Below are 20,595 nucleotides of genomic sequence, written 5' to 3'. Positions count from 1 at the left end.
AGTTTCTCCTTCAGATGCAAAAAGGGAGATCGCAGGAGTCCATGCCCAGCTCCAGCCTAACTCGGTCCACAGGCAGAGAGAGAATTATGAATGGATGCTGCCTTCTGATGAGGAAGTCGACTGGGGAGGTCTCTGCGCACGGCGCGCTCCATCAAAGCCGGGGCATTGGCCCCTCCACTGCTTCAATGCTGCAGGCTGAGACACCTAATTGACCACTGGGAAATCAGGTGCCGGGAGACCTGGGCGGGACGTAGCCCCAGGGCCACGCTGAGATCGAGCGCCTTGCCCGTGTAGACAGCTTCGATTTACAGCCCAGTGAATGGAGGGGACTGCGGCAGCCAAACCTCCCGGGCAGCAGGAACGGCTGCACCAACGCTCTGCAGACAACCGCCCGGCTCCTTGAACATCTCTGGCTCCGCTGGGCTAAAGGGAACCTGCTAAAAATAATCCGTCCCCTGCCGCCAGCCGCAGTGAGCTGCAGGACTCAGCCCCCAGCCCCAAACTCGGCGGTGCGCGGAAGCCGGCCACAAAGCGGGCCCTGTGCGCTTAGACGAGCCGCGGGTTGCGGAGGATCCTGGATCCGGATTTCTGCTACCTGTGCGTTTGCTTCTCCCGTAGCGCGACTGCTGGTGCTGCTATTCCCCATGCCCGGAGTGGCAGTGGGCTCGGCACATCACCAACAGGCTGGACCGACCGCGGCTGCTCAGCACCGCACCCCCGTGGCTCCCTTCTCACCTCCCTTGTCCCCAGTCTCTGACCAACAGCAGAAGAATCAGAGACGCTGGCGGTGCCAACTCCTCCAGCCCCGGCAAGAGGGAAGACAGAGACTGGCGTGGAGCAGGTGCCCGTGTGTAACAGGACTAGAGCAGCTCCCAAATTGTCACATTGCGTCCCTTCCCCCTAATTCATCTCTGCTCGCTGAAACCTTGCATCCTAGATACAACTCACTCTGCCCAGGCTTAAAAACACTGCAAAGACAATGCCTTCGCAGTGATGAACTCATCTCCAGGGAAGGGTGATTTACTAAGCCAGCTGTGGGGTTGAACCAGGGTTAAAAACCATGGCAGTGCGTGCCTGTGCCTTCGGCTGGTACGTTGTATATATAACAACGGCATGCAGAAGACAAAAAGCCATTTAGGGCCACTGCAACACTCATGGGATATACCCTAGTATATAACAAGGAAAAACCAGTGCATGAAATTATCCAAAGATGCCTTGTGGGACACAGGTTTGGGTAATCTGTCTTGATGCCTTGGAAACCCATCTCAGGAAAACTGGACTGTTTTCTGACCAGGTCATCTCTTTTTCAAATAAGGAGGTTTATTCCCTGGGCAGATTTACATGCGTGGGCAGTACTGTGTCCATGAGGCCCGCGACTCCTCCATAATTCACAAATTGTGGTGAAACACTAACTTGCCAAGGTCATAAGAAATCACAGGGTTTGCATGTGCACTGGTAGAGCATTCCCTAATTGGCATTACTATGAATTATGATTGTGGTCACATGAAATATTACATCGAACCCAAGTTAGTCTGGGTTGGCTGCTCTCCTCCCACCCCACTCGCACTAACCTCCTCGGAGGGTTGCCAGCCACCGGGAAGGATAGAAAATCTGGCTGGAGTCCCCCCTGAAGGAGAGAGTGTGGCTAGCGCAGGAGGGATGAGGGGAGAAGAAGTGCTGTGACCACTCCCCCAGAGAGGGTGAGAAGCGAGCCGTGAACCCCCCAAAGTTTAAGGGCCGGGTAGGCAAAGGAGAAGAGGCCACCAGAGAGAAACAACAAGGTGAGTCAGAGAAGCAGGAAACCAGGAGGGAGGGAGGGAGAGCCCTGTCTGAGGAACCAAGGGACAAAAAGGTTTCAAGAAGGCGGCATGATTGAGAATGCCAAATGTCACTGAGAGGTCCATGGGAACGGTTTTGTCGGCCAAGGGCCGACCTGGGCCCTTTAGACGTCAGGAAGGCCTGATGGATTGGACACTGATGGGAAGTGTGGGGTGGATGGGAAGGCCAGTCGGAGCTTCTGAAGAGAAAAGGGAAGCCTTTCCTTAGACTTGCTCATCAAAGGCTCGGTGGCAGCAGCAGCACCTGGGAGCGGCGCGCGGTGACGTCTGGACAAGCTCCCAGACCCACTCCACTGGGGACACTGGCAGCCCCAGCATGTGACTCAAACTACTCAGGCCTGGAAACGAGAATTGTTTAGGTGAGCAACATGGCCACCTTCCACAATCGCCCTTCGCAAGATCACAGGAAGCTGGTGGCCAAGTCCCTGACCCTGGATCTCAAGAGTTGAACTGCGTTGCTCCAGGTTCCTCCGTCAAGGGAGAGCCCCGGCAGCACTCCGTAAAGCAGTGGAAATGGCCATGTCTTCCCCTTCACACTGATGTTTACTATACTGAGGTGGTTGTTAAGAGTGATGATGAAAATAAATGATAGAACTAGACTGCTTGCATTTGAATAAAGTTTTAGCAGTTCCCATGGTGTAGAGGAAAGAAACCTGGGCTTTTGTCCCAGGAAGACCTGTGCTTGAATCCTAGCTCCTCCACCTCTTAGCAGTGTGGCCTTGGGAAAATAATTTGACTTCTCTGAACCTTGGTTGCCTCATTTATAAAATGTAAACAGGAACACCCAATTTACTGGCTTATTAGGAAGAGTAAATAAAAGAATAGATATAAAGCACCATGACGGTCCCTGGTGCATAAGAAAAGCCCAACAAAGGCAGTTCCTTCCTAACTGTTGGAGGTCTTCAAGGGCATGCTCCTATTGTAGTTTTGCCGGGCTCCCTGTCCCCTGTATGGTAATTAGGGTACCCGATGCTTCCCATGGCTGAGGGTTCAAACAGAAGCACTTACTGAACCTCCCTTAGATGCCAGGTACTGTGCTCGGTGCTGGCGGGAGAGAGCAGAGTTTGGGCCCTGTTGGAGCTGGCAGTCTAAGGGCAGAGTCTACATCCCAGTCCAAGTGGGTATCCTACTTGTTTTTATTGGAAGCCAAGGATACCCGGTCTCAAGAAGAAACAATTGCAAATGTGTCCTCCTTAGGACAGTGATGACCTAGAGCAGGGATCAGCAAACTTGTTCGGTAAAGGGCCAGACAGTAAAGAATGTAGGCTTTGTGGGCCACGCGATCTGTGTTGAAACTAGTTCACGCTGCTGTTGTGTGTAGCTCAAAAGCAGCCACAGGCAAGGCATAAACGAATGGATGTGGCTGTGTTCCAATAAAACTTTATCCACAACAACAGGCGGCAGGTGAGATTTGGCCCGTGGGCTGTAGTTTGTCAGCCTATGATCTATACTGTGGCTCAAGGCATAAATACCTCCCTTACCTGGCACTGCCAGGAAATACAGAAGTCTCCATAGGTGATTTTGCACGGAACTAAAGTTTATCCAACCACGAGCAGTTTCCTGAAGCCCCTCGTTATCTTAAAGCATATTTTACACTTGCCCCGGAAGAAATTGACGACTTAGCTGTTCACCAGGCTGTCTCTGTCCTTCCCCTACAGCCGGCCTCCCTTGCAGTCAGGTGCGGCCATGTAACCGAATGCTAGCCAGGAGAATGGGGGGAAAGGAACGTGTGCCTCCAGGCCTGGCCCACAAAAACTCCTACCCGTTCCTACACACACTCCCTTCTCTCCCCTGCTGACTAGACACAGATGCTCTGTGGGGTGCTGGAGCCCCAAGATGGAAGGAGTCTTGGTACCCACATGACTGTATGCTGACCTGCATTAGCCTACAGTGTAAGTGAGAAATAAGTCTCTGAATGTTGGGGATTTTATTACCAGAATTTAGCCTACCTTGAAAAATTCACTTTCCTATCTTTTTAATCAGATGATACGAAACACAATTTTATGCTTTGGTGATTACTTAGGGTCTTTATTAGGAAGGCTTATTATTGGTCTCTATGGTAACACATTTCAAAGACTCCTTTTTGGATTTCCAAGCTCTTTCCTTGATATTTCACTCTCCACTGTCATTCCTCTTTCACCCTTCTTCTAGCTCCTTCCCCATGGTTTGAATCCACAGTGAGCTGAAGAAAGAAGACACCATGGCTGGGTATCATATGTTCATTAAATAAGAGTCACTCATGGTCTAAGCAAAAATCTAAGCAAGGTTCTTAATAAAGTGCACAGGCTTGCTGACAACTATTTGCAGCCTTGGGAAGCTCCCTTCACTTGCTTTCAGGCTTAGTGCTGTGTTCCAAAGAGCTGAAGTTATCGGAAGCTCAGCATCTCTGGAATCAGTGGGGCATTTCAGCATTATGTAGCCTACAAACTTTCCATTTTTCTACTAGTCATCTTGAGGGAATCCATAATAAAGGTTCTAGTTCTGTCTCTTGACATTCATGGGCTATTCAGCTTTCGAAATACTGTCACTTTCTGATTTTTCTGCACATAGATTAAGCCCAGTATATGCTCCAAATCTGTTTTAAACTCACCTTTTCTGCCTAATTATTCTGTGGACACCAACAGATATTAGTTGGCTCCTAACTTATAGGAGCTAGAAGAATTGACTTGAAAAGGCTAAATAATTTTATTCCTGTTCCAGAGGTGGTATTACCTTTATGTCTTGGGGCGATTTACCAAGAAAATCGAGCTGTGCTTTGGACCTGGTCTCTGGATTATTCTGATAGGTGGGGATGTGGTCCTCTCCCAGCACGAAGCAAGACCCAGGAGAGGAGCTGGTGGGGCAGATCAATGAGACAGAGATTGGAGGAAGCTGACAGAGTCCAAACACCTTGATAGTCTGATTTTACTTTTTTTTAATCAAAGAACCAAGACGACCATATTTAAATGATCCTCTTGGTCTGTTTCTTCATCTATGAAACAAGGAGGGTAGAAATGATCTATCAGGTTTTCTCTAGGTCTGTCATTCTGAAAGTCTATCATTCTGTGACACCGGGAACCAAAAATACCTTCCGAGATGATTGCTGATCATCCATGCTTAGTTTTTCTTCCCATTTCTGCTGATCACCCAGGACTGACCACTCTACACATAAACTATAGCATCTGCAAGGGCGATAATATGTTCTGCCTTCTGTGCAGGCTGGGTAAACTTTTTGCCCCAGAATGACCTTGTTTGTGACCTTGGGGATCCCAATTTCAGCTCTATGCTCCACCATACACACCCTCTCCTTATGTTTATGGGGGGGGGGGGCGGCTTCCCTGCCTTAGTCTTTTTGGCTCCAATGCTGGAAACCCAGGTTTGCCTCCAGAGTTCACGTCCCCGAAGCAGGCTGGAGATCCCCTTCATGGCAGTGGGTGTGGCGGAGCCGCATCGCCCATCCCTCCTTAGCAGCACACTACTCCTGCCGTTGCCCCGCCACTGCTCACAAGAGACCCCACGACTTCCAGAAGAAATCAGGGCTATAAAATGGCTCACTCGTTCATAAGGAGCTATGTGTTTATTCATATATATTTTATATCATAACAAATGCAAATTAATTTCAGGGTGCAACCACCCACGCTAGTATCTATATGGCTGCCTGTATAAAATTTCTCTCTCAAAATTCTCCAAACCATCTGGCATAAACTACTGTATTGTGACCTGTTAAAATAAGTAACAGCTGTGATAATCCCTCTCGATTTATGGCAAGCTATAAAGCTTTGCATATACTGGCAATGCATATAAAATAATAAATAAAACCATTATCATTCTGTGCTGTCTTGGTGGGAATTATGATGATTTAGCCAAAATGGAGCCCGATGGAATGCATCGGAAGAGAAGCAGAAGTTTTGCCCAATCTGGCCCCCTCTAGCCCTCAAAGACCAACTTCACTACTTAGAGCTCTGAGGTATGTTTGAAAACCCTATCCATTGTAAATGCATCCTTTCTGAGAGAATATCATTCCCATCCATTGCTGCCCAACTTGTATTATTTCAAAGCTTTCTTTCCTGATGGTGGGTTTCCAAAATTCCACAATATATCTAGACTATAAAGAAAAAACAAGCTATGCGCAACTCAAAAATGTGAAATAATTTGTAGCCCCAAAACTAAGATGATGAGGCACACGTGGCCCAACTGCTCCCCTTATTCTGGCCCACAGCGTGCTAACTACCTGACATGTGAGTGAGGCCACCCTAGGTCATCCAGCCCCAGATGAATGACAGCAGACGAAAAGCAAGCCCTGCAGAGTTCAACTGAGCCAGCCCAGAGCAACAGACTCTCCCATTAATTTTTAAGCCACTAAATATTGGGGTGATTTGTTACACAGAAAGGGTTAACTAAGGAAGTTATTTAAAATAAATTTCTAGCCACATGTGAAAACAAATACTACTGGTTGAGAATTGCTGGTTTGAACACAAATTCCATTAACTGAAGTGAAATAAAACAAAAACAAAATAAGTCCTTTTTGATGGCTCCAAATACTGTCAGCTCAAAGTCTTCACATCATCTCAATCACGTCCCACGGAAGTGCCAGTTCAGGGAGGCTTCCTACAGACAGCCTTCAGTCCCAGAAGGACACCTTTCCTCCTCCAATGCCGGACTTGTCAGGCTGATGGGGAGTCACATGGTTTTGGGAAAAGAATCACCAAGGTGGGTGGCCCAGAGACACCCTCAAGAGACAATCAGTGGATGGAAGGAAGAGGAGGAGAGATGATGTGCTTAAAGACTATAAATGCCAACACATAACCCCATAACCCCTCCAGGAGGTAGGAGAGCAATGTCTCGGAGCAAGAAGAACTACCAGGATGTTAGCATGTGACGTCAGTTACGTAATAGTCAACAATGGCGGCCATGCCGTCCGAAGAAGATAGGGTATCCACAGCTACACCTGGGAGGGGGAAAGAGATGTCTGCCCTTCTCTTCCCACACACTTGGGGAAACTTGGAGATGGATTGATACCTTCAAAAGGAAGAAAGGAATAATTACAAACTAAATTAGGGCCAAATTGAACTATCTGAGAAAGGAAGAAATAATGGTTCTCAACCTCGGCTGTACGTTGCAGTTTCAACAGAACGAAATCAACCCCTGCACTCTTCTTAATCACCACATTAATTACTAACTTTATTTAATAGGAAAAAAAGGTTCAGCATTTGGAATTCTCACCAGTTTCAACAAAAGCTGTTTCTTTTGAAGAAAATGCTGGTAAGTAACGATTAGTTCATTGTTCGGCTCTTTTCACATGTGGATGCTTGGGCTTGTTTTTCCTTAGTGTCTTAGTAAATCTGGGAACCTTTGAACTTTGAATAATTTCTTTCTTCTCTCAGTGCCCTCTAGTTATACAAACACAAAAAATAATTACAGGGGCAGTATTTACGTCTATACGTCTATGGGTTTTTCTCATTTGGTATTTACACTGCTGAGTGAATGAATGAATTGGGTTCATTTTACTTCTTGGGAAAAAAATGTATGTAATGAAAGGGGGTCCATTTTAGTTGACTCTGGCAAGGTTTTATAAGGAGCATATAAAGGAGAAGGAGAGAGAAAGAAACCTTCTTTGTAGTCCTGAGAAAATATGTTGGTCTGTACCCTAAACAGTTTTTCTACATTTGTGGTTAAACATGTACTCATTATGTTCCAGAAAGGGGGATGTTTTACTGAAACACTTTATGAGTTTAAAAACCCCTCTCTACACCAGTGTTTGTAGTGTCTCCCAGTTCAGGCTCCGAACTTGCTTTCCAACAGCCTTTCCCAGTCTAAGATGTGGCCAGGACATTGGATTCAGGCTCTAGGCTGGGACCTCCATGAGTTGCCTTCCAGCTGGAATCAGAACTGAAACTTCCAGATCAGAGCAGACATAAAAATAGTATCACATGCCCAGTCGGAAGGGAAGATTTCTTCATTTAAGGATGGGGTCAAAGGGAACAGAAAGACACGTGACCAGGTGGGGATAAGCAGTGGTCCCTATGGTGCAGCGGGAGCGCCACTGCAGAAGCCACGTAGAGACGTCTGCCCTTCTTGGCAGAAGCCCTCTAACCATGTTTTACCACCTGAAGTGTGATGCGGAGGAGAACTGAGGCATGGTTTAGCCCATTCTTGGAGGGTTTGGGTTTAGAGTAATTTCTAAAAGAAGGAAAGGGAAGCAGTGGGAGTTTTCCAAAGAATAAGTTGCTTTGCACATAGGAGCTCCTTTCCTAATATTTCTTTTGGTCCCCCAAGTTTTAAGTTCCACCTAGTTAATATACAGGGCAATATTAGCTTCAGGTGTATAATACAGTAATTCCACACTTCCATACATCACCCGGTGCTCATCCCAGCAAGTGCCCTCCTTCATTCCCATTGCCTGTCTCACCCATCCCCCACCCAGCTCCCCCTGGGTAAGCAGCAGCTTGTTCTCTAGAGTTAAGAGACTGTTTCTTGGTTTTTCTCTCTTTCTCCTGCCATGTTCGTTTGTTTTGTTTCTTAAATTCCACATATGAGTGAAATCATATGGTATTTGTCTTTCTCTGACTGACTTATTTCGCTTAGCATAATACTCTCTAGCTCCATCCATGTCACTGCAAATGGCAAGATTTCATTATTTTTTATGGCTGAGTAGTATTCCATTTTATATATATATATATATATATATATATATATATATATATACACACACACATATATATATACACATCTTTATCCATTCATCAATCAATGGGCATTTGGGCTCCCTCCATAGCTTGGCTCTTGTGGATAATGCTGCTATAAACATCGGGGTGCATGTACCCCTTCGGATCTGTATTTTTTTATCCTTTGGGTAAATACCTAGTAGTGCGATTACTGGGTCATAGGGCAGTTCCATTTTTAACTTTTTGAGGACCCTCCATACTGTTTTCCAGGGTGGCTGCACCAGTTTGCATTCCCACCAACAAATATTTCCCCTCATAAATATTTAAGATTTTTTAAGTTGATTTTTTAAAAGGAGAGACAACAGATGGTTCAGGTATTTGTCTCAGAGAGGGGACAGTTTTAGGATCATAGAGATGCAAATGTCAGTAGGATCTGTAAGAATGATTTTTTTCCGGCTTCCTGGGAAGGTTTTGACACATCCAAGGTGGCCTGTTGCTGCTGCTGCTTCTGGAAGAACCCTGGGAGATCTCAGGGAAAGACCACTCCGAGGTCATCCCAACCCCCTCCAGTGATTCTGGGATGTCACTTTGTGTCTCTGGCTTTAGACTTCCCTCCTCCTCCCTCTGACTGGGGGCACTAAGCCATAATACTGAAGCTGCAGGAAGTGGGGATCTGATGCGTGAATACGGTCCATCTCCAGCCTTGGACTGTCCTAGAATTCATTTGTAAGTTTTTCTTTTTAATTCGGGACACATTTTCCCATGGAAAAGAAATTACAAATGGTGTTTAGAGTTCCAGCTTTGCCCATTAAGACTTATTTCCTCCATAATATTGCTGGGGAGATATGCATTTGCAGTGAATGAGAGTGGAAAAAAATACTGGTATCATGACAGTGAATAAATGTTAACATAAGAAGATGGTTTTAAAAATTAATCTTAAATGCCAGCGCCCGATGAAATGTAAGACTAACTAGAGAAAGAGTAGTCAGCTGATAGAGACCCTGGGGTCTACAACTGGAGTATCGTCTCTGAGGATTGACGACACTGGTTCGTTATGCCCTATATCACTAGAAAGTCACTCATCCCAAAAAAATCATATTTTTTGAGTACCTAAAATCCTCCAGGCAATATGAAAGCAGAGATGAAAGGCCTAGTCCCTACTTTGAAAGAGCCCATGGAATGGCTGACTAAAAAGATACTACTCTACATACATGGTTTTCAGAGGGGCTCACGCATCCTCCCGAGGCGCACTGTGTTGTGCTTGGGGATTCAGGGAGCCACAGGATACACGCTGGGGGAGCTTCCTGGACCACTGGTTTTACTCAATAATTGGGGGGAGATTATTTTATATTAAATAATGTAGAGAATTGTGCTAATTTTATAGGGATGTTTAGGATGATGCCCATGATCGTAAAGAAATCTTTGGGTCTACAGAAGGCTGTTTTGGGCCATAACCAACTGTACCCATGTCTTCCTTCTCCACCCTTTGGCTCAGATCCCCTCAGGGGTACTAGCTCAGCCTCTGCCCTTGGAAGGACCACTAATATACAGGCATGCACAGCATTTGGGCTATGAAAGGGAGAAGTCCGAATCACTCTGGGTGATTTCAGGAAAGGCTTCCCAAGGAAGGTGATGCTTAAGTCAAGCCTTCCAAACCAACCAGGTGTTGGCCAGGTGAACCAGGTCATGAACGCGCGCCAGAGAGGGGACAGGGTGCACTGGCCTGGAAGTGTGTAAGAGGGCACGGCGTGATGAGAAAATGCAAGCAATCTGGTGAGACGGGAACCCGGGGCTGGCGTGGGGGATTTCAGAGATACACGTGTTATCATTTCAAAGCACAAGAAAGGATGATGAGTCCGAGACTTCTCGGTTCTAGCCGACGGCTGGTGCTGTTGGCCCAGTGCAGCCTGGTGGCTATTCAGACCAAGAGGCCTCGGGAAACTGGGGAAAGCAGAAGGTGATGTGACGTTTGGCCAAATGTAGAAGGGAAACACTTAGAAATAGGGTTTTGTAACTCCAGGAAGAGCTGTAATCATGTCTGCTACTTGTTACTTTGCTCAGAGACTCTGAATCATATCAAGTACAATCCCTGCAAGCACCTTCAGCAGGATGTTGAAATTAAGAAATGAGAGGACAAACTATCCTTCCCCCCCACTGGAAAACATCATCTCTTCACGCTGGACTGCCCGCACAGCCAAGCGACGATGTGGGCAAGTCTGCATTGTCACTTCATGACCTGCCACGACCTCTAGCACTGGTTAATCCAGCACCTTTTAGGGTCCCAGAAGACATTTACGGCCCTCTCCTAGGAAATGAATATGTGAACAACATATCATTGATGAACAATGCTGAGTAATAAATATATCAGTGGCAGGCTGTCAAGTTAATTAGCAGAAAGTTCTAGAGTCATTACTGGGAATTGAAAGAGAAAGTAAAAGGCCTTACCTTCCCCCACTCCATTTTCTCAAGACACAGGACACCATTGGTTCTATCCCTTGTCTGACACCTCTTCTGAGCTCACAGTTGCATATTTTGGTGGGGGCCATTTCCGCCGATCGGTTTTTGCTCCCTCAAATCAAAACCAAGTTCCCTCCTACTTTGGCGGATCTAAGCAGAGACTGGAGCAGATGCCATAGCACGTCTTCTAACATTTAACCTGTATGACAGCCTTAGAACACCACCCTGCATCGAGTTTGGGCTCATCATTTTCAAACCACCTGGTAGTCAACAGCCTGGGATTTGGAATCAGGCAGACCTGGGTCCCTGTCCGGCCTCTGCGACATCTGAGCTATAATCTTGGGCCAGTTATGTTACTACTCTAAGCCTTGTTTTCCTCATCCATGATACAAGCATGTCACTATGCCTCCTCAGAGGGTTGCCCTGGGGATCAACTGTGACAGAGTCCCTAGCATAGTCCTGCTGAGCACATAATAAGGGGTCATTAAGTGACTTTTAATATTAGCATCCTGGTCTTCCCCAACCGCTGGGCCTACAGACTCCTCAGCCCCAGCTGTCCACGGACAAGCTCCTCTCAAGCACATGACACCGATCATTTATGGTACAAAAGTACTTAGCCTTATACATCAACTGCCACACTTTAGAAGAAATAAGTTTCATTGCTTCTTTCTGGAAACACCTTTCCTTTGTGACCTGCATGAAACCACTGGAGGATAAACAGATTTGAAGAAAAAAATACCCTGAGTGAATATTTTTTGAAGTTGCTAAAATAAGTTGTTGGAAACAGAGACCCAAGAGAAATGGTAGCATAAGCTATTGGTTTTATATTTACACCTCCACTCAAACACCCACCCACTACTGAAATTATCAGCCAGTGTGTAAGACGTTATACTGAGAAATGGAGGAGGGTTAAAAACATCTTTTGATACTGGGTTGAGGCTGCTTTCATTTTGCTGGAGGTGAACTGGTATTAACCAAAGCATGCCAACATATGAAAGATGAGAATCAGCCTCAGAAAAACGGGGCTTAAGAGCAGAGGGCACAGATGCCGCTGAGGGCATCTTCTGCCTCTGAAGGACCCTGAGGCTTTGCTCGCACACCTGCGACACCATCTCCTAATGAGGACGACGGTGATGAGGATGATGGCGGCAGCGGCGGCGGCGACGCACGCCCACTCAGCCCCTAACACTTGTCAAGCACTGCGCTCTGTGCTTTCATTTCATTAGGCCATTCAGTCTTCACAACAGGCCTAGGAGATTTTGCAGCGCAAAGTGCAGCTTAGAGAGGTGAAACCCCAGAATGCTTCTGGCTAACAAATTCCTCCCCATCCGTCAAAGCCTGGCACAAATCTCACCTCCTTCGGGAAGCTTCCTTCCTTTCCCTCTTCACCTCTTCCATCCCCCAGTTTTTCTTTGACTGTTTTGAAGTCTGTTTTGTTTCCTTCCTTCCTTCCGCCCTCCTCCCTCCCTCCCTTTTCTTCTAGATGCCTGGAGACGTAGCCACACACATGAGGTTGGGTCTCTGGATGTAGCTCTAATACCTTAAAGGTAGGGAAAGTCCTCAGTTTGACCCAAATACACAGCAGGATGTAGGGAGATTCCGTACCTCTAGAATCTGATTCAGGCCTAGACATCTGTTAAATTGCAATGAATTGGATTTTGGGGCTCTCCCAAGTTTCAGATTTCATAGTTATTTTCTACTTGAGACTCTGGACCAAGGGCGGAGAAATGTCACTGTCCTACAGAGAGCTCCACGCACAAGAATGTTGGGGAACAGGAAGTCATTTTGTCACTGAACTCAAAAGCTTCCCTTCTTATGGGAATCAAGGGTGTATCTTATCTCCCAGCTATTCCTTCTGAGGCCATCAGTGGCTGGGCCTGCCTCCCTCCTGTAAAAGGAGAGTAGACAAAGAGAGGCAGAATGCGATTTGGCGGCAAAGAACATTTTTCCCCGGCAGAAAATGGAGTGACTTTTAGCTTATCTGCTGTCACCTTGTTAATGTGATCATTGTTCTTCAAAATAAAATCTCTTCTTACCCATGATGTCTTTCGTGTGAAAAAATTTTTAAAAAGCAGCAACTAAATGCCAAGAAAAGAGCAGAGGGGGGAAACTGAAAGGCTAATCAAGAGAAGCTACAAATCAACTTCTTTGCAAGGAAAAGCACTCAAATACAATTATCTTAATTCTCCCAGGTGGCCGTTTCACTCACTTTCCAAGGTAGGTGTGGAAAGTACTAGAAACCTGTGGCTCCCTTCATTACCCCTGGCTTTCAGAGCAGGAGCTACAGGGCTGCATCAGTTGGGATGAGTAATTTATCGTCCATTTTAGCCAGGGGCTCTGTGGCTGTTGATGTGTGCCCCTGGCCTGTCCTCAAGCACATCCTTATTTCAAAATTAATCATCCAGCTCTAACTCGATGGTGAAGGTTTCCGGGGATAAAAACTTAGGTGAAAGAGGGAACCTAGCTGTTAATGGCCAAATGCCATCCGTGGCAAGCATATCACAAAGACAAGGCAGTGAGAGAAGAGTGATTTACTATTCTATCTTGAAGAATAAATCAAAACTTCCTCTTTGCTCCATTGTAAGGTGGGGGCAAGAAAGGGGCAAAGATAACATTCCTGAGAGGCCTCCGTTCTTCAAAGCTGAGGAAACACTTGCATCCTTCCCCTTATTGACATTTGGCCTCTGGATGCTGAAGAACCAGTTCTGTGTTTCAGTTGTGAGAGGATACAGCCGAGATGAATTCCCTTCTGCATCTCCTTTCTGCCATTTTGGGAACCAGTGGTTGTCGCCACGCTCAAGGTCAAGGAGTTACAGCCACACACAAGACGAGCATCCCTCGGGAGAGCTTCTCAAGACTCCTGCTGACCCAAAAAGAGGTACCCCAGGAGGAAGGGAGCCGTGCTACCCCACAGAATATTCAGAAGCACAGATGGACTTTAGAGAAGACTGGAAAACTCTGCCTCGAACACAGACAAGTACTTTCCGCCCAAGTTTACGCACAGAGGGGCTGTGTCGAATAGACAGAGTGTGCGCAGCAGACTACAGTCGTTTATAGCTTCGTGCAGCCTTATCCCTTCCTGATCTTACTCTCTTCTCTGCCTCCCCACCCCTAGACATAGAGAAGGTAAGAATCAATCCAAAGCAAATCGTCTTTATTTTTATGCAAGATTGTGGCTCTATCAAAGATGTTTCTCTTGGTTTTAGAGACCAGATACTTCTTTTTTTTTTTTTCGTTTTAAAGAGCAGCAGAGTGAGCTCATTCTATCATGTTCTAAAAAATAGAACAAAATAAGACCAAACAAAAAAAAAAACCCACAAACAAAAATCCATCCCAAACTTGATACACCTTAACTTGTTTACCCCAACAGAGTCACTCCAAAGTCCCCTCCATCAACCCCACTTGGCTTGCCACACCACCCCAGGAGGGAGAGCTGGTCCCTCCTTCCTGCGGATGGGTCCCGAGGTACTGTGTCCAGCCGTTCCGGGGCGCACAGATCAGTATCCTCCTGGCTTGCAAGTCCCCAGGGGCAGAACTGTGTCTCAGTCATGGCTGATGCCTGCAACTAGCCCAGGACCCAGCAGAGATGCTGCTTCATCAAGTTTAGCTCCCCAAATGCTGCCTCCTTCAAGGACAAGACCAGTAGTCAAGGCCCCGCGGAGTGGGAAGTAACCCAGTTGGGTAGCTGGGAAAGAGGCCAGGTCTGGGACAGAAGAGTTCAAATATTCTACTGAGGAATCCTCCACAAGAGACAGGGACTAAGAAACTTCGGAGGAATTTTTCAGTGCTGAATTTTTGTGTCGTGCCGACTTTTCTCCTGGCTCGTCTCAGCCTGCTCAATCCAGTGTAACACTTGGCTGCGTGCCCTCCCCTAGGTACACTGTTGGTATTTTCCTGTCCCATCTGCTAGCGCCTCTGGAGGACATCAGGATAAGTGGGTTGATCCAGAAAGGACACCCACTGTCCTGGCCTTCTGCCTAAGACATGCAAATGGAGAACAGCTTCCCAGCCACAAAGCTTTGCCTGTGCCAAAGGCATTTTATTTTAAATATGATGCTTATTCGTAGCTACTATGGATTGAGCAGTACTAAGTGTACTGTGCTAAGTCCTCTGCCTGCATTCTTTCATTTCATCCTCATTTAGGGAAGACGAAAGGCAGTTATTACCATCTCTGTTTGAGAAATAAGCAAGTTGCAATTACACGACGGATAAATGGCAGAGTAAGGATTCAAACCCAGATCTGGCAGACACCAAAGCCCATTTTCCCCACACCACACTGCCTCTCCAAAACCTAACTATCCAGAGGATGAAACTCATAACAATAAGCCCACATAGGAAAACCAATAGAAATTACCAAAGCTGTATTCTTGAGGTAAAGTTATAGCTCTTGGTTTTCAGATCTATCTTTGAAACTAAGCATTCAACTTAAGAAATAGAAAACAAGTTTAAAATCTCAAGTAAATGAACACAAAATCTGATGAATTAATTAAAAATAACAAACACACACAAAAAGTGGACAAAACCGATTCTGCCATAAGATGATGGCAGCCTACTCCTTGTTTCCTCTGAACGCGGAGTTCCCAGGAACGAACGAAGGGGCCTGAGCTGATATTCATACTGATGTGAAAGTTTTGCTTCTGGGGGTGCCCAGCCAGCTCAGTCTGTAGAGCACACGACTCTTAATCTCAGGGTTGTGAGTTCAAGCCCCATGTTGGGCATGAAGCCTACTTAAAAAAAAAAAAAAGAAGAAGAAGAAGAAGAAGAAGATTTTGCCTCTGGGAAATATGAATGCCCAGAGGGCTGGGCATACACAGTGGCATAGCTGCTGGGTCCCTGGCCTCCGACTATGGACTGGCATAAGGGTCTGGGCCCTGGGAGCTTGACGGATCAGCGTACATGGCTCTCAAACCTGCCCAAGTCCCCAGGACACTGCAGGCAGACTGCGACAGGAGCCTGAAGCTCGAGTCCCATGCTGCATTTTTCCCGACGACCACCGCACTACCCCTTTTATAAGTGTACCCAGATCTGGTCTATCTATCAGCTACAAGATCTCACATTTTTGTGCCTGTCTCCAAGTTGGGAAGATTCAGCAAGGGCTGAGGAGGAAAGAAAGCAGAGAGTTTTATGCTTCCCTGAATTATTCCTATGCTTATAAGGCAATCGTATGAAACGATTGTTCCATGGCTTTAAATCTAGTAAATAAAATTCCCTTTGAGACTCTGGTTTGAAAGATGGTGAGGATCAGAGTAACTACTTTGTTTATGTAATAAACACACACCCCAAACTGTAACATTTTTATAATGAAACCTGGTGTAATAAAATTTGTGTTGAGGCAAAAAGCAGTCATTTTCCCCTCTGCTTTTATTGTGCTGAATGCAGTATGTGCCAAGCGCTACTTGGAGGCATCTTTGATGAAGGGCCTGGTCTCTGTCCTTCTGAGCTATGCGGAGTCAGCAAGGGGACCATGACCTTGCTGACACTAACGCCAGAAGACAGCCAACCTCATTTGGTGCCAGCAGCTCCGAGAAGGTCAAGCCCCCGGAGCCCCTGTAACCATCCTTACCCCTCCCTGGCCTGCCAGCCACCGTCTGGCCTCGGATCGCCAACTCTCCAAGGTAAACTTGGTCAAGCTTTTCCAAAGGCCTTCTCCCCATCTTCCTCCTTAAGCTTCGACTGGAAACTTCCCGCTGGCACCTGGAGGGGCTTTATTTGGGATTCCCTCCCGTTAGTTAGCCCTTTAGGCCCGATGACTACTACCTGGCTGTTGGACACTCTCCCCTCAATCCAGCGATCCTTCTGCAAATGTGTGAACTTAGGTCCTTCGCTGTCTCATTCGGGCTCCTGAGGGCAGGTGGGGGTTAGAGTGGGAGTGGCGGTGTTACTTCTTGCCCAAGGCAGGGCTTCTCAACCCTGGCTGCTCCCCGGAGTCTACCGGGGGTGCTCTTCAAAAACCGCACTGCTGCCCGACTCTGTCCCCAGAGACTCTGCCTGATTTGGCGGGAGGCAGAGCCTGCCGAGCAATAACGGTAACCCTCATTAGCACGCGCACCGTTGGGGATCTGGAGGCGAGCCCCTTCCCCACCCCCACGTCCGGGGACCACATGCCCTGAAGAAACCCACAGCCGCTCGGGGACAGCCATCGGCACGTGCCCGGTCCGCGGGCGTGAGTCCTTCCTCTCCAAAGGGATCTGAGGTAACAAGGGAGCCACAAACCAGGGCCTCCCCATCACCACCCCTGGCGAAGCAACTCAGAGGAGGCCTCATCAGCCGGCAGGGCCGGACGACGCTTTCCCCCAGCAGGGCTGCCACCAGGCTTAGGCCAGGGCTCGGCCCCTGGAGCGCGCCCACCGGGTGCGGCCGTCCCCACAGAGACACGGGAGGCAAGTGTGCGAGAAGCCGCTTCAGCTGGGGCCAGGCCGGGGCGGCGGCAGCGGCAGGCTCCGCCACTCACCCCGCGCCCCCGGCCCCTGCGCTCCGCGTGACTGGGCAGTGGAGTGGCGCCCACACGGGAACTGTGAGGAAGGCACTGGCCCTGCGTCCAGGAGCCCGAGGTAATAGGGGAGGGCTACGCCCAGTGCAGAACGGAGACTGCAAAGAGTTCCATACTTTTCCAACAGGGTTCAGTTGTGTGGCTGACCTTATGCGGTCAAGGTACATCGTGAAGGAGGCTTTAGGGGACGCCCCCTCGAAAGCAGGCTGTCTGCAAGCTGGGCAGACAGGCTCTCAGGCGCTTTGAGGCCACTTCAGATGGCAAGGAAGCCAGAAATCGGAAGAACCTGGGTCTGAACTCCCAGTTCAGGGCTGTTGGGGGCCAGAGGGACATACATAAATCTCCCTGCGGACTCGGGATGAGGGCAGGACACCGTGGAATTCCCAGCAGACGGAAGGGGGTGGGTGGCGGCGGTGAAGAAAGGCACAAGCAGGCCTCTTCCCAGCCACCCCAGGCCAGAGCCCGAGAGCCCTGCCCTGGACCCCCACCCGGGCTCCCCTCTGCGCCCTCTTGGAAGACAAGCAAGTGTCAGAGTGCAGGAAGAGGAGAGAGAGAGAGGCTGGCCTCGGTCTCAAGCGATCCAGCACCTCAGAAGGAGCACCAAGTTGCAACCGTGGCCGGCCAGGATGAGCAACCCGAAGTCCCCAGGCTCAGAAGTCGCTGACCCCCAAATGTCAAGGTCAGCCCTGAGGGTCAGGCCCGGCCTCGCTTCCTCACCTCGGTTCCTGTGCAAGGGTTCCCTTTCTTCAGAAAGCATACTCCTCATTCCCCCAGAACAGGAAGCGGCTGCATTGCAGAGCCCCTCTCCACTGGGCCTGGCTTCTCCCAGCTCCCTCCCCCTTTGTCTTGCCAGGAAATGCTGCAAACCCCAAATACCTGCATTCTTGGGCAGGCAGCAGGCGAGAGGCATGCTTGGATTCCCGCTCTGCTTCTTAAGGACGGGCCTTTTCTTTTATCCAAAGGCCTCCCGGAGTGGCAGATAGCTGAAAGCTGATCTGCCCTAGTAGGCAGGCAGGGCAGGGGGGCGGGAGGGCGAGAGAGGGCGACCTTCGGCAAGGAGGGTGGCCGATATTCGCACAACATCCGTGCTGCCTCAGGGACTCCCCCCTGGAGGGGGAGATGGTCTCACCCAAGTGCCGGGCCAGCTGCTAATCCCTCTGGGTTCACTTGAATGGCAAATCAGGACTCCAGGGTAGCCTCAGACCCACCCTGTCTCCAGAGGAGGGGCTTAGAGCACTTTCCTTCCCGGCCCGGAGGAGTTCAGAATGCCCTGGTACTTTTCTCGGGCCTCTCCGCTCCAAGTGCAATAGGCCAGGGGGTCGGTAGCATCCCTATCACCTGGGAGCTTGTTGGAAATGCAGAATCTCAGGGCCCGTCGGCTCGAGAAGCTCTGCCAAGTGCCACGTGGCTATGGAAACCGTGAGCACGCTGCCAGAGACAGGAGGGCGGACGGATACTACAATCCGGTACAGACGGATACTACACAGCCGCCCAGCCCCCATGCCAAGCATCCGGCGCGAGGAGGAATACACACATCCCATTCCGCCACCGCCGGCCACCCCGCCTGCCCGCCCGTTCCTCTCGCCAGGCTGGGGCTGCTTCACTTGGCCGTGAAATTCTAGGTCGGTGTGAGGGAGGCGGCCTGCAAATATTTGCACACGCACTGTAGGGGGGGCGGGGGGCAGAATACAATTGGAGTTTGCTCTTTTCAGGTTGCAAATCAATTTCTGGTCCCCTCCCACCCCCACGCACACACCACCTGTATCAACATGTTAGGCTCCGGCGATGCCAGTAACAACAGTCAAGTACATGGCAGGAATACGTGAGCGCCTCCACGGACAGCAGCCATTCTGGAGCTTGTTCAGATCGTCGTCTTGGCAGGAAGGGCAGAATTCAGGGATGTCCACAGCTCTGCTCCAAGAGCCTTCGAGTCTCATGGCACATGCTTCACCTCCCACCTGAACCCGGCGACCGAATTGATGTGCCAGAGCTGGAAGGGCCGAGAGAAGGAAAGAAGACCAACCCATGGAAGGTCAGAGAAGAGCTTTGTTTTCCAGTCCAGAGAGAACACGTGACATAAGCAACAGTGGGGTGGGTGGACTCGCTTTCTTCTCCGAGCGTCGCAAGGTCTCTGCTGCCGGCGTCGGCTCCCTGCCTTGGACCCTGCTGCTCCATAGCCATGTGGACAGCAAGAGCCAGGACGGGTGACTTCATTTCTGGAGAGCAACTGAGCAGCTCTGGGGTTCTGGGATGCAGTAAGACAGCCCAAATCAACACGAAGTCTGGCTGGAACCTTGGAGAAGGGACCCAGACAGCGCTTTCAGCCTTCCAAGCGTCTGTCAGTGGCATCCGTGGCCGGCGTGGCCAGCGCCTCCAACCCAGCTCACTGCGGCACTCCTGCCCGCAGCTGCCTCCCCTTCATGGAGAGGCAGGGCCCTGCTTGAGGCAGGAACGCAAGCCGGCAAGAAGGTGGGGGGCCGCCCAGCCAGGGATGAAGACCCGGCAGACAGAAAGCAAACAGGGTGGCCCTGGGCTCCTCTGGGATTGGCATGCGCTCTCCAAAGCAACCATGGTGGGCTTCTGAGTAGAAAACCAAGCTAAAACAGTATTTTAAAGTCTTCTTCAGATCCCCAGTCTTGCCTCAAACAACAATCACTCATAAAAAGACTCTCACGAATGGAAGGAAATGATGCCATTGTTTTATTTTCTATGGGAAGTCATAATAGTTTTTAAAAGGTTAATCTCCTTCTCAGCCCTGTTTTTTCCCTTCCAGTGACCCCAAGCTGAAAAGGAAAAATATTTGCACTTGGTGTTTAAAAACCGCAGTGAATTAGCTTTTGTTGTTCATGGCAAAGCCACTATTTAGCTGCCCAGAATCAAACCAGATGTCAAGGAAGAAAGAAGGCCCTGCATCCTGGGAACTTGCCTTTCACCTTTGCAGAAAGGCTGACGAGAAGGCTGGGCTGAGAAGACAAAATGGAGGGAGCTCGCTGGTCAGTGAACCTGAGAGGCGGTTCTGACGGAAGTGCTGGTAGCTGTTCGTGGGACGCCATGTGTGGGAGGAGCATGCCACAGCCCTGGGACCCTGGATGCCTGATGCCTCTCGGCTTCCGGAAGTTTCTTCCATGGACGCAAGGCCAGCAGCACTACTCCCACTATTCCCGCT

General features: G+C 49.0%; 1 protein-coding gene and 1 long non-coding RNA gene across 2 annotated transcripts in view; one reads left to right on the top strand and one right to left on the bottom strand.

The window, feature by feature from the left end:
- Positions 1–5,647, top strand: part of LOC113242263 (uncharacterized) — a 92,441-nt gene extending 86,794 nt beyond the window's left edge. The window contains exon 5 of the long non-coding RNA XR_007188401.2: positions 3–5,647. This is a non-coding gene — a long non-coding RNA (uncharacterized LOC113242263). The remainder of the gene's footprint in view (positions 1–2) is intronic.
- Positions 1–20,595, bottom strand: part of NHS (NHS actin remodeling regulator) — a 337,890-nt gene that overhangs the window by 85,430 nt on the left and 231,865 nt on the right. The window lies entirely within an intron of this gene.

The sequence above is a fragment of the Ursus arctos genome, chromosome X, assembly GCF_023065955.2.
Source record: "Ursus arctos isolate Adak ecotype North America chromosome X, UrsArc2.0, whole genome shotgun sequence".
NCBI classification, from domain to species: Eukaryota; Metazoa; Chordata; class Mammalia; order Carnivora; family Ursidae; genus Ursus; species Ursus arctos.
Note: the sequence above shows the minus strand (reverse complement) of the source record. Positions and strands in the feature narration are given on the sequence as shown.